We start from the raw sequence: 12942 nt of genomic DNA, 5'->3' as shown, positions 1-12942 counted from the left end.
GTGTGAATGTCTATCTTGTAGAGAGTTTTACTTTGTGGCTAAGTCATTTTTCCCCTATAAATATTACTCCATTGTAAATCATCCCAAAATTCAATAAGAATTTTCTCTCTCTTTCTATGCAATATTGTTCTTCTTCTTTTATTGTTTTCATCTCACGTTATCAGCACGAGACTCTACCGTCTCAAAAAGCTCTTTGAGAAGACTAAGGTATAACTTTTCTCCCCTTTAAATTATAACTGATATTATGAAAAGAAATTTCGTTGCCCTTGAAATTTCGGGCAAGAACTATATGACATGGGTATTGGATGCTGAAATCCATTTAGATGCAATGGGTCTCGGAGACGCCATTAAAGACAAATAAAGTATTCACCCAAGAATGTGCTAAGGCCTTGATTTTCTTGCGTCATCATCTTGATGAAGGGTTGAAAATAGAATATTTCACAGTCAAAGATCCACTTGTTTGTGGAATGGTTTAAAGGAAAGATATGACAACCTAAAGTTGGTCATTCTTCCACAAGCACGATATAATTTGGCTCATCTAAGGCTCCAAGACTTTAAGTCTGTTTCTGAATACAATTCGGCGATGTTCAGAATTACTTCTCAATTAAAATTTTGTGAAAATAATATCACTGACTATGATATGCTTGGAAAAACGTTCATAACGTTTCGTACCTCCAATATGATCCGTAAAAGCAAAATAAGAGTGCATGCAAGTATTTCGGTATTATCTATAAATCTCCAATCACAATGATGTCTAACATGTTTCTTGTTCTTTCCGACCCGCATGAAAATAAAAAAATCAAGAAACTGTTTTGTGCCTTGACAATCTTATTCATAGAAGAAAAGTAGCATATCCATAAGATGGACAAACTTTAATAGCCTGATATGATGATTCAGGAGCACTAATTATTTTTACATCTGCAAATTATGCTTCATTATTTCCAACTCTCCACCATGAATACAAGATATAGCTGAACAACGCCAGTTAACATAAAAAAAAAGTATTTTTATTTTCTTTTCAACTTTTAAAGATTAAAAAAAAGTTTAACCAACATATATTTAATCAGCTAGACTTCACCTAGTAGGATAACTTTATTTTCTGATATTTGTTGTCATGTCTCTAATAATAATCTAATAGAATTCGTGGCATACTTCACGGCAAACAGTAAGTCGGAGTCAAAAAGATGTATAAGTTGTGTACATGACTTCACTTGAGAGATCACTAGTTATTTTAAAGTTCGACGAACTACCTATACAACGCATTAAATGAATAAGTCATTGAGTATATTTTTGAATGACCCAATTTTCTCTGTATTTCCTTACTGTAAAGCATAATTGCATTATTTTTGTCATAATCAGAGTTGCTCGAAATTGCATTAAAAGATCATTATTGAATTATTGATTTAACTTTGTTTCTTTTCCTTTTTTTATGAAAATACTAATGTTTATTTGTGTATTTCTTTTGTATGTCAAACCATGAGAAGCAAATATGGATATCTCACGAAGCAAATTTGGATCAATGTTTAATTTTAAAAACATTTGTTTAGTTGATTCATGTACGACACATGCAATATTAAAAGAGAAAGAATATTTCTCTCATTTAAGTATGTGTAAGGCAGATGTTACTATAATTTCTGGTAGTAGTAATTTAATTGAAGGCTCTGGAAGAGCTACTATAACTCTGCCTAAGGGAACAATACTTATCATAGAGAATGCAATGTTCTCCTCCAAGTCCAAGAGGAACTTATTGAGTTTTAAAGATATCCGCCGAAATGGATATCATATTGAGACAATAGATGAGAATAATCTTGAATATCTCATCATTACCAAAAATATCTCTGGGCAAAAGAGGGTTATTGAGAAGTTTCCATCTTTATCGTATGGCCTGTATTGGACAAAAATTAGTGCAATTGAGGCACATTCTATTGTAAACCAAAAGGTTACTGATTCCAATAATTTGTACTTTGGCATGATCGATTAGGACACCCTGGATCAATTATGATGAGACAAATTATAGAAAACTCAAATGTGCATCCATTAAAAAATTTAAAAATTCTTTTAAATAATGAATTTTCTTGCACTTATTGTTAGCAAGGCATAATTATTAGACCATCACCACCAAAGGTTGGAATTGAGTCCCCTGCATTTTTGGAACGTATACAAAGGGATATTTGTGGACTTATTCACCCACCTAGTGGGTCGTTTAGATATTTTATGGTCTTAATAGATGCACCTTCTAGCTAGATGGTCTCATGTGTGCCTATTGTCATCTCTCAACCTTGCGTTTGCAAAATTAATGGCATAAATAATTCGATCGCGGGCGCAATTCCCCGATAATCCAATTAAGTCTATTAGACTTGATAATGCTGCGGAGTTTTCATCCCAAACATTTAATGATTATTTCTTATCAATTGGGATAAAAGTGGAACATCCTGTAGCTCATGTTCACATTCAAAATGGCCTTCTAGAGTCTTTAATTAAACGTCTGCAATTGATAGCAAGACCGTTACTCATGAAAACGAGGTTTCCCACTTCTGTTTGGGGTCACGCCATTTTGCATGCAACAATGCTAGTTCGTCTCACACCGATAAATTATCATAAATATTCCCCGTTGCAATTAGTTTTGGGTCATGAACCAAATATATCCCATTTAAGAATTTTTGGATGCGCAGTATATGTGCTTGTAGCACCGCCATATCACACCTAAATGGTTCCCCAAAGAAGGTTAGGAATATATGTTGGGTTTGAATCGTCCTCCATTATTCGCTACCTTGAAACATTAATGGGGGATTTGTTTACTGTACGATTTGCAGACTGTCGATTCGATGACATACTTTTCCCAAAATTAGGGGGAGAAAATGGTGAAACAAAACGGGAAATTTTGTGGAAAAAACCATCATTATCTCATCTTGATCCACGTGCCTCTATTTGTGAAAAAGAGGTGCAAAAGATTATCCATTTGCAGAGAATAGCAAATTAAATGCCAGACACATTTTACGGATCTGAAAAGGATAACAAAATCACATATCCATACAGAGAATGTTCCAATCCGTATTGATGTCCCTATTGGACAATCTTCTAGTGTCATAGTTAATGAGTCAAAAGTACGCCTAAAATGTGCCAGACCATTAGGTTCTAAGGATCGAAATCCTAGAAAAAGGAAAGCAAATGATCAAAATGACACTAAGAAAGAGTCGCGTGAAAGAATTCATGATTTAACCAATCTTGAGATTCATGAGGAAATCACTTAGCCTGAGACTCAAGAAAATAAGGAACTATCAATAAATCCAATCGATATTGAGACAAATTTGAATCGCGTGGATATAGTGGTGGATTATGTCTGTGCATATAATGTTGCATCTAGTATTATGCAAGATAGTGATGATCTTGAACCTCAATCTGTTGGAGAATGTCAACAAAGATATGATTGGCCAAAATGGCAAGAAGCAATCCAATCAGAGTTGAATTCACTTGCAAAACGTGAAGTTTTTGGGCCTATAGTCCAAACACCTAATGGTGTTAAGCCTGTTGGCTATAAATGGTCTTTATATGCAAGAGGAATGAGAAAAATGAGGTACAAAGATATAAGGCACGCCTTGTTGCACAAGGATTTTCACAAAGGCCTGGTGTCGATTATGAAGAGACATATTCACCCGTTATGGATGCTACAACGTTCCGTTATCTCATTAGTTTTGCTGTCCATGAAAAGCTAGACATGCATTTAATGGATGTGGTTACCGCCTACCTTTATGGCTCACTTGATAATGAGATATACATGAAAATTCATGATGGATTTAAAATGCCTAACGCACATAATTCAAACCCAGGGAAATATTTTCAATCAAATTGCAAAGATCTTTGTATGGTCTAAAGCAATCAGGAAGAATGTGGTATAATCGAAATTTGTTGTACTTTCCGTATATCCTGATGACATAAACCTTATTGGAACTCCTATAGAACTCCAAAAGGCAATTGATTATTTGAAGAAGGAATTCGAGATGAAAGATCTTGGAATGACAAAATTATATCTTGGTTTGCAAATTGAGCATTTGGCAAATGAAATTTTTGTTCATCAATCTGCCTACATAGAAAAGGTATTGAAATCATTTTACATGGATGGAGCACATCCATTAAGTACTCCGATAGTTGTTCGATCACTTGATATGAATAAGGATCCATTCCAACCTCAAGAAGAGAATGAAGAGCTACTCGGTCCTGAAGTACCATATCTTAGTGCAATTGGTGCACTAATGTATCTTGCTATTACTACAAGGCCTGACATAACATTTTTAGTTAATGTCTTAGCAAGATATAGCTATGCTTATACATAGAGACATCGAAATGGAATCAAACACATATTACGGTATCTAAAAGGAACTACCGATATGGGCTTATTTTATGGCAATAATTGCAGTCTTGATCTTGTTGGTTATGCCGATGCTGGGTATTTATTTGACCCACACAAGGCTTGATCTCAAATAGGCTATGTGTTTACCTATGGTGGCATTTCCATATCTTGCGATCGACTAAGCAATCAATTGTGGCTACTTCATCTAATCATGCTGAGATAATTTCTATTCATGAAGCAAGTCGAGAATGTGTATGGTTGAGGTCTATAATACATCTTATTCGAGACAAATATGGTTTGAAGTGTGACAAAACTACCCATGAATTTGTATGAAGATAATGCAGCATGCATAGCCCAATTGAAGGGAGGATTCATAAAAGGAGATAGGACAAAGCACATTTCACCAAAGTTATTTTTCACAACAAAGCACAATTCTAAGGTTTCACTCGTTAGAATTTTTTTCCATTGGATTTTATTTTAGTTAAGATTTTAACGAGGCACATTACTTATTGAGTAGACATTCAAGGGGGAATGTTATGAATAGAATTGTAATTAGAGTGAATGTTTATCTTGTAGAGAGTTTATGTTGTGGCTAAGTCATTTTTCCCTATAAATAGAGGGATCTTATCCCATTGTAAATCATACCAAAATTCAATAAGAATTTCTTCTCTCTCTTTCTCTGCAATTTTGTTCTTCTTATTTTATTGTTTTTATCACAAAACTGACTTTTCATAAATAGTTAAACCCTAATCCAAATGCCACACTGGTTTTACAGTCTTTTAACCCTTCTTACTGATTCCCAACTTTTCTTCCCCTCAAACCTTAGCTATTTTTTTAACCTGGCAACCTTGCCAAAGACCGCTATCCAACCTAAGGCGACTCTCAAATTTAAATTCGATAAATTCAATTCTAAAGGTCTAAAATACTAACTCATTGAGCTTCTAAAATCACACATTTATATTTAATACTTGTTGAAATTTTTGAGTAATTTTTATTTGCTTTTATATTTCTATGTCAGAAATATTACGTTCAGTTGAAATCATTACACAAAGGCGACATCTGCATCTACCATCAATCGCCGCCGCTAAGAAGGTTGAATGATGGAGGAAGATGGAAAGACATTTATACAAGAAAAGTGTTTAAGGACAATCAAATCCAACTCTAAAGAAGAGATTTCTTAAAATATAAGTGTTAATAAGATGAATATATAAATTTTTAAATAACAAAATTATTAAATAATTGTTACTATACTATATTTGTAAACTAATTCTGGAAAAGATAGAATAACATATAAACAGAAAATGTAAATGAAACAAAAGTTAATCGGAGCTCACTGAATTCACAGTATTTCCTTTAGGAATTTAATCCTGTCACGACCCGGAATTCCCACCCTCGGGAGTCATGATGGAACCTACTAATGTGAGCTAGGCAAGTCAATCCTTAATAGCTTACTTCATTAACAAATCACTTCTTTTAACGATTATCATTGATAGCATGAAAACAGCGAAATTTAATGAATATACGAAAGACTTAAATTAAAGAAAGTGAACAATAATACGGGAATCAACATATGCCTCTACCTAAGAACTGGTGTCACATTACTCACAAACTTCTAAGAGTATTAAATACAACCCTTTGAAAGAAAAATATAAATTGTTTATTCGAATACATGATATAACAGACTAAAATAAAGATAGAGGAGACGTTGGGCCTGTGGACGCTTGCAAGGCTACCTCGGTGTCTCACTGGATTGAAAGCTGGCTCCCGCGCTACTGCTGCTATCCAAGACCTAGATCTGTGCAAAAGAGCACAGAGTGTAGTATCAGCACAACCGACTCCATGTGTTGGTAAGTTTCTGGTCTAACCCCGGTGAGGTAGTGACGAGGCTAGGACCAGACTCCAGATAAACCTGTGCAGTTATATACTATATGGCGGAAAAGGAAACAGGTAATAAGCAATCAAAACTAGGAAAGGGGAAGCATGCTCCGGGGGTAGCAGATAAAACAGAATATCAAAGAATAGTAAGGAAACTACAATTTAACTTCTAACACGGATAAAGAGAAATAAGGCAACTTTCACTTTCAGTTTCATCTTGTTGCAGGCGTGCAACCCGATCCCATTTCTCATATCTTGTGGTAGGAATACCACCCGCTCCCATTTCAGTACATATTATGGCAGGCGTACCACCCGCTCCCATTTCATTATATCTCGTGATAGGCGTACCACCCGCTCCCATTTTATTATATCTCGTGGTAGGCGTACCACCCGCTCTCATTTCATTATTTCTTGTGGCTCCTATTTCATTATATCTCGTGGTAAGCGTACCACCTGCTCTCATTTCATTATATTTTGTGGTAGGCGTACCACCCGCTCCCATTTCATTATATCTTGTGGTAGGCGTATCACCCGCTCCCATTTCATTATATTTTGTGGTAGGCGTACCATCCGCTCCCATTTTATTATATCTTGGTAGGCGTACCACCCGCTCCCATTTCATTATATCTTGTGCTAGGCGTACCACCCGCTCCCTTTTACATTTCATCACACAATCACAAGAAATCCCTGCAAGGGAACATAAATAATATAATAACTTCCCGGCAAGGGAACACAACAATGTTATAATATTTCCGGCAAGGGAGAATCAGCTATAACTAACCTCAACTCAACTTTTACTCAGTTCAATTATTGAAAATGCTCAATCATAGAAGATCATTAAGTAAAGCACCCAAGTGTCATTTAAGAACACAACAACTTTTAATTTAAGACTCACAGTCATGCTTGACACCAATGTATAGATACTCGTCACCATGCCTATACGTCGTACTCAACAAAAAGCAAGTAGAAAGTATGACTCAACTCCTAATCCCTCAAGCTAGAGTTAGACCAAACACTAATGCATGAATCAACCCCAATGCATGAATCCAAATGAGTTTTCTAAATGAATCAACCCCAATTACATCAATAAGTGCTAAATAAATCAACCCCAATGCATGAAAATGAGTTTCTAAAGTTTTACCCAAAAGTCAGAAATCACCCCCCGGGCCCACGTGGTCGAAACCCGAGGTTTGGACCAAAAACCGATTACTCATTCCCCCACGAATCCAAATATATAATTTGTTTTGAAATCGGACCTCAAATTGAGGTCCAAATTCCCAATTTTAGAAAAACCTAGGTTCTACCCAAAACACCCAATTTCCCCCATGAAAATCTTTGATTTGAAGTTGAAATCATGTTAAAATATGTCAAGAAGTGAAGAAAATGAGTTAGAAATCACTTACCAACGTTTTGGAGAAGAAATATTGTTTGAAAAATCACCTCTTATGTTTTTGGGGTTTTGAAAAGTGAAAAATAGCTGAAATTCCCGTTTGTTTATACCCCTCTCAGATCCCCAGTGCGGACCGCATCAAATGGACCGCGGCCGCACAGCCTCCACCGCGGACCGCACAAAGGCGACCGCGGCAGCACTGGCCCCTCCCTGAAGGCCTGCAGTTCTGCACCCTGGGCGGACCGCACACAGGCGACTGCGGCCGCATAGCCTCCACCGCGGACCGCACAAAGGCGACCGCGGTCGCACGCGATTTCTCGCGGACCGCACTAGAGGGTTCAGAGACTGCAACTTCCTGAACATGCAACATCTGACTTTCTAAGCCTAAGGCATTCCGGAGCCCACTCGAAACTCACCCGAGCCCTCGAAACTCAAACCCAAGTATACACACAACCTCAAAAACATCCTACGGACATATTCGTGTAATCAAATTACCAAAATAACATCAGGAGCTTCGAACTAAACCTCGATATCACTGAAATTTCTCAAAACTCTTTTAAACATCAAATTTCTCAATTAAGGTCCGGATCGCACCAAACGACGTCCGTTTTTAACCAAATTTCACAGGAATGACTCAAGTCATATATAAGACCTGTACCGGGTGCCGGAACCAAAATATGGGCCCGATACCATTGCTTTCTTATCAGTTTTCACTTCAAATTTCCTAAAACAATTTCACTTAATAAATTAATTTCTCGGGCTTGGGACCTCGGAATTTGATTTCGGGCATACGCCCAAGTCCCATATTTTCGTACGGACCCTCCGGGACAGTTAAATCACGGATACAGGTCCGTTTACCCAAAATGTTGACCGAAGTCAAGATTATTCCTTTTAACATCAAAACTTAGCATTTTTTTTCACAGAGTTTCATATTTAAGCTTTTCGGCTACGCGCCCAGACTGCGCACACAATTTAAGGCGACTCTAATGAGGTTTTCAAGGCCTCGGAGACACAGAAATCAACTGAAAGCAAGTTATGACCTTTTGGGTCGTCACATTCTCCACCTCTAAAACAACTGTTCGTCCTCGAATGGACAGAAGAAGGAAGTACCTGAGTCGGGAAAAAGATGAGGATAACGGCTATATATATCGGACTCGGACTCCCAGGTCGATGCCTCAGGAGGCTGACCTCTCCACTGAACACGAACCGAAGGAAAACTCTTCGATCTCAACTGACGGACCTGCCGATCTAAAATAGCCACCGTCTCCTCTTCATAAGATAAGTCCTTGTCCAACTGGACAGTACTGAAATCTAACATGTGGGATGGATCGCCGTGATACTTCCGAAGCATGGACACATGAAATACTGGATGCATGACGGATAAGCTAGGCGGCAATACAAGTCTATAAGCCACCTCTCCCACTCGATCAAGAATCTCAAATGGACCAATAATCCTAGGTCTAAGTTTGCCCTTCTTCCCGAATCTCATCACGCCCTTCTTAGGCAACACTCAGAGCAATACTCGCTCACCAACCATAAAAGCCACATCTCGAACCTTGCGGTCTGCATAACTCTTTTGCCTAGATTGAGCTGTACGAAGCCTATCATGAATGATCCTGACCTTGTCCAAGGCCTCCTGAACCAGATCTGTACCCAACAACCGGGCCTCTCCCGGCTCAAACCACCCAACCGGAGATCGACACCGCCTACCGTATAAAGCCTCATAAGGAGCCATCTGGATGCTCGACTGGTAGCTGTTGTTGTAGGCAAACTCTGCTAAAGGCAAAAACTAATCCCACGAACCTCCAAAATCGATGACACAAGCTCGGAGCATATCCTCCAAAATCTGAATAGTCCGCTCGGACTGCCCATCCGCCTGAGGATGAAATGTTGTACTCAACTAAACCTGGGTGCCTAACTCTCGCTGAACTGCTCTCCAGAAATGCGAGGTAAACTGCGTACCTCGGTCCAAAATGATAGATACGGGCATACCATGAATACGAACAATCTCCCGGATATAGATATCAGCTAACCTCTCGGATGAATAGGAGACTGCCACAGGAATGAACTGCGTTGACTTGTTCAGCCTATCAACAATGACCCAAGCTATGTCAAACTTTTTCCGAGTCAGTGGAAGTCCAGTAACGAAGTCCATAATAATCTGCTCCCACTTTCACTCGGGAAGCTCAATCCTCTGAAATAGTCCACCAGGCCTCTACTGCTCGTACTTAACCTGCTGATAATTCAAACGTCGAGCCACATATGCAACAATATCCTTCTTCATTCTACACCACCAATAATGCTGCCGCAAATCCTGATACATCTTCGCGGCGCCTGGATGAATAGAGTACCGGGAACAATGGGCCTCCTCTAAAATCAACTCTCAAAGCCCATCCACATTAGGCACCCAAACTCGCCCCTACAATCTCAAAACTCCATCATCACCTAAGGTAACCTGCTTGATGCCTCCACGTTGCAACGTGTCTCTAAGGACACACAAATGGGGATCATCAAACTGTCGATCACAGATACGCTCCAATAATGAAGATCGAGATACCGTGTAAGCTAATACCCGGCTAGGCTTAGAGATATCCAATCTCACAAATCGATTGGCCAAAGCCTGAATATCCAACGCAAGTGGCCTCTCAGCGACCGGAATATAAGCAAGACTGCCCATGCTGGCTGACTTTCTACTCAGAGCATCGGCCACCACGTTGGCCTTTCCCGGGTGATATAAGATAGTGATATCATAATCCTTCAACAACTCCAACCATCTCCTCTACCTCAAATTCAACTCCTTTTGCTTGAACAAATACTGAAGACTCTTGTGATCAGTTAACACCTCACATGCCATGCCATACAGATAATGCCTCCAAATCTTCAATGCGTGAACAATGGCTGCCAACTCTAAATCATGGACCAAATAGTTCTTATCATGAATCTTCAACTACCGCAAAGCATAGGCAATGACCTTGCCATCCTGCATCAACACTGCACCAAGACCAATACGGGAAGCATCGCAATAAACTGTGTAAGGCCCTGAACTTGTGGGCAAAACCAACACCGGTGTGGTAGTCAGAGTTGTCTTGAGCTTCTGAAAGCTCGCCTCACACTCGTCCGACCATCTGAATTGGGCACCCTTCTAGGTCAATCTGGTCATCGGGGCTGCAATAGATGAGAACCCCTCCACAAACCGATGATAGTAGCCTATCAATCCTAAGAAACTCCGAATCTCTATAAGTGATGTTGGTCTAGGCCAGTTCTTGACTGCCTCAATCTTCTTCGGATCAACCTGAATACCCTCTGCTGATACAACATGACCCAGAAATGCAACTGAACTCAGCCAGAACTCACACTTCGAGAACTTAGCATATAACTAACTATCCTTCAGAGTCTGAAGAACCACCCTGAGATGTTGCTCGTACTCCTCCTGGCTGCGGGAATATATCAAAATATCATCAATCAAGACTATCACGAATGAGTCCAAATAAGGCATGAACACTCGGTTCATCAAATCGATAAAAGCCGCTGGGGCATTTGTCAACCCAAATGACATGACCAAGAACTCATAATGCCCGTACCGAGTGCGGAAAGCTGTCTTAGGGACATCGGATGCCCTAATCCTCAACTGATGGTAGCCAAATCTCAAGTCGATCTTTGAAAATACCTTGGCGCCCTGAAGTTGATCGAACAAATCATCGATTCTCGGCAGTGGATACTTATTCTTGATGGAGACCTTGTTCAACTGCCGGTAATTAATGCACATTCTCATCGAACCATCCTTTTTCTTAACAAACAACACCGGCACACCCCAAGGCGAAACACCAGGTCTAATGAAACCTTTTTCAAGCAAGTCCTGCAACTTCTCCTTCAACTCTTTCAACTTAGGCGGGGCTATGCGATACGGCGGAATAGAAATGGGCTGAGTGCCCGGAGCCAAATCAATGCAAACTTCAATATCCCTGTCGGGCGGCATACCCGCGGGTCTAAAGGAAATACCTCAGGAAAATCACGAACCACGGGCACAAAATCAACAGAGGAAACCTCCGCACTAGAATCACGAACATAAGCTAAATAGTGCAAGCACCCCTTCTCGACCATACGCCGAACCTTCACATAAGAAATGATGCTACGAGTAGAATGACCAGGAGTCCCTATCCACTCTAAACGAGGCATACCCGGTAAAGCTAAGGTCACAGGCTTGGAGTGACAATCCAAGATAGCATGGTGGGGTGAGAGCCAGTTCATCCCCAATATGACATCAAAATCGATAATGCCTAGAAGCAACAGATCCACACGAGTCTCAAGACCCCCAATCACAACTACATAATAGCGATAGACTTGATTTACCACAATAGAATTACCCACCGGCGTAGACACATAAACAGGATTACTCAACGAATCACTAGGCATGACTAGATACGGTGCAAAATAAGATGACACATACGAGTAGGTAGACACTGGATCAAATAACACTGAAGCATCTCTATCACAAACCAGAACCATACCTGTAATAACTGCATTTGAAGCCTCAGCCTCAGGCCTGGCTGGGAGGGTATAACATCAGGGTGGGCTCCACCACCCTGAACTACCTCTCTAGGACAGCCTGCAGCTGGCTGGCCTCCACCTCTGGCGGCCAGAACTCCACCTCTAGGTCCTTTACCTCTAACACCTCTACCCCCACCTCTAGCTGACTGGGCGGGCTGTGGAACATCTAGTGCTTGAACCATAGCACAAGAACCCTGATGCGGAGAATTGCTCGAAGCCCGAGGGCAATATCTAGCAATGTGCCTCGTGTCGCCACAAATAAAACAAGCCCTCTACTGCTGGGGCTGACGACCCTAAAAACTCTAAAGCGGCGGTGCACTGAAGGACTGCTGATCAGAATACTGAATCGGAGGACCACGGCCACCTGAAGCACCATGAAAAGCCTGAAGAGCTGACTGAAAGGGCCTAAGAGGATGGCCTCTATCATATGAATCTCTACCTCCAAACGAGGTACCACTGAATCTACCTGAATGACGAGGCCTCTCATCTAACCCCTGACCACCTCCCTACGATAGAACCATCTCAACTCTGTGGGCCACATTGGCCGCCTCCTGAAAAGTGATCTCACTCCCGGCCTCCTTGTCCATCTGAAGATAAATCAGCTGAATAAGACCGTCGATAAACCTTCTCATCCTCTCTCTCTCTCTCGGTAGGAAGTATGACAAGAGCATGGTGGGCTAAGTCGATGAACCTGGTCTCATACTAGGTGACCGTCATGGAACCCTACTGAAGGCACTCGAACTGCCTCCGATAGGCCTCTCTCTTAGTAACGGGGAGAAAC

Source organism: Nicotiana tabacum, chromosome 6 (assembly GCF_000715075.1).
Source record: "Nicotiana tabacum cultivar K326 chromosome 6, ASM71507v2, whole genome shotgun sequence".
Lineage (NCBI taxonomy): Eukaryota > Viridiplantae > Streptophyta > Magnoliopsida > Solanales > Solanaceae > Nicotiana > Nicotiana tabacum.
This window is presented reverse-complemented; position numbering follows the sequence as displayed.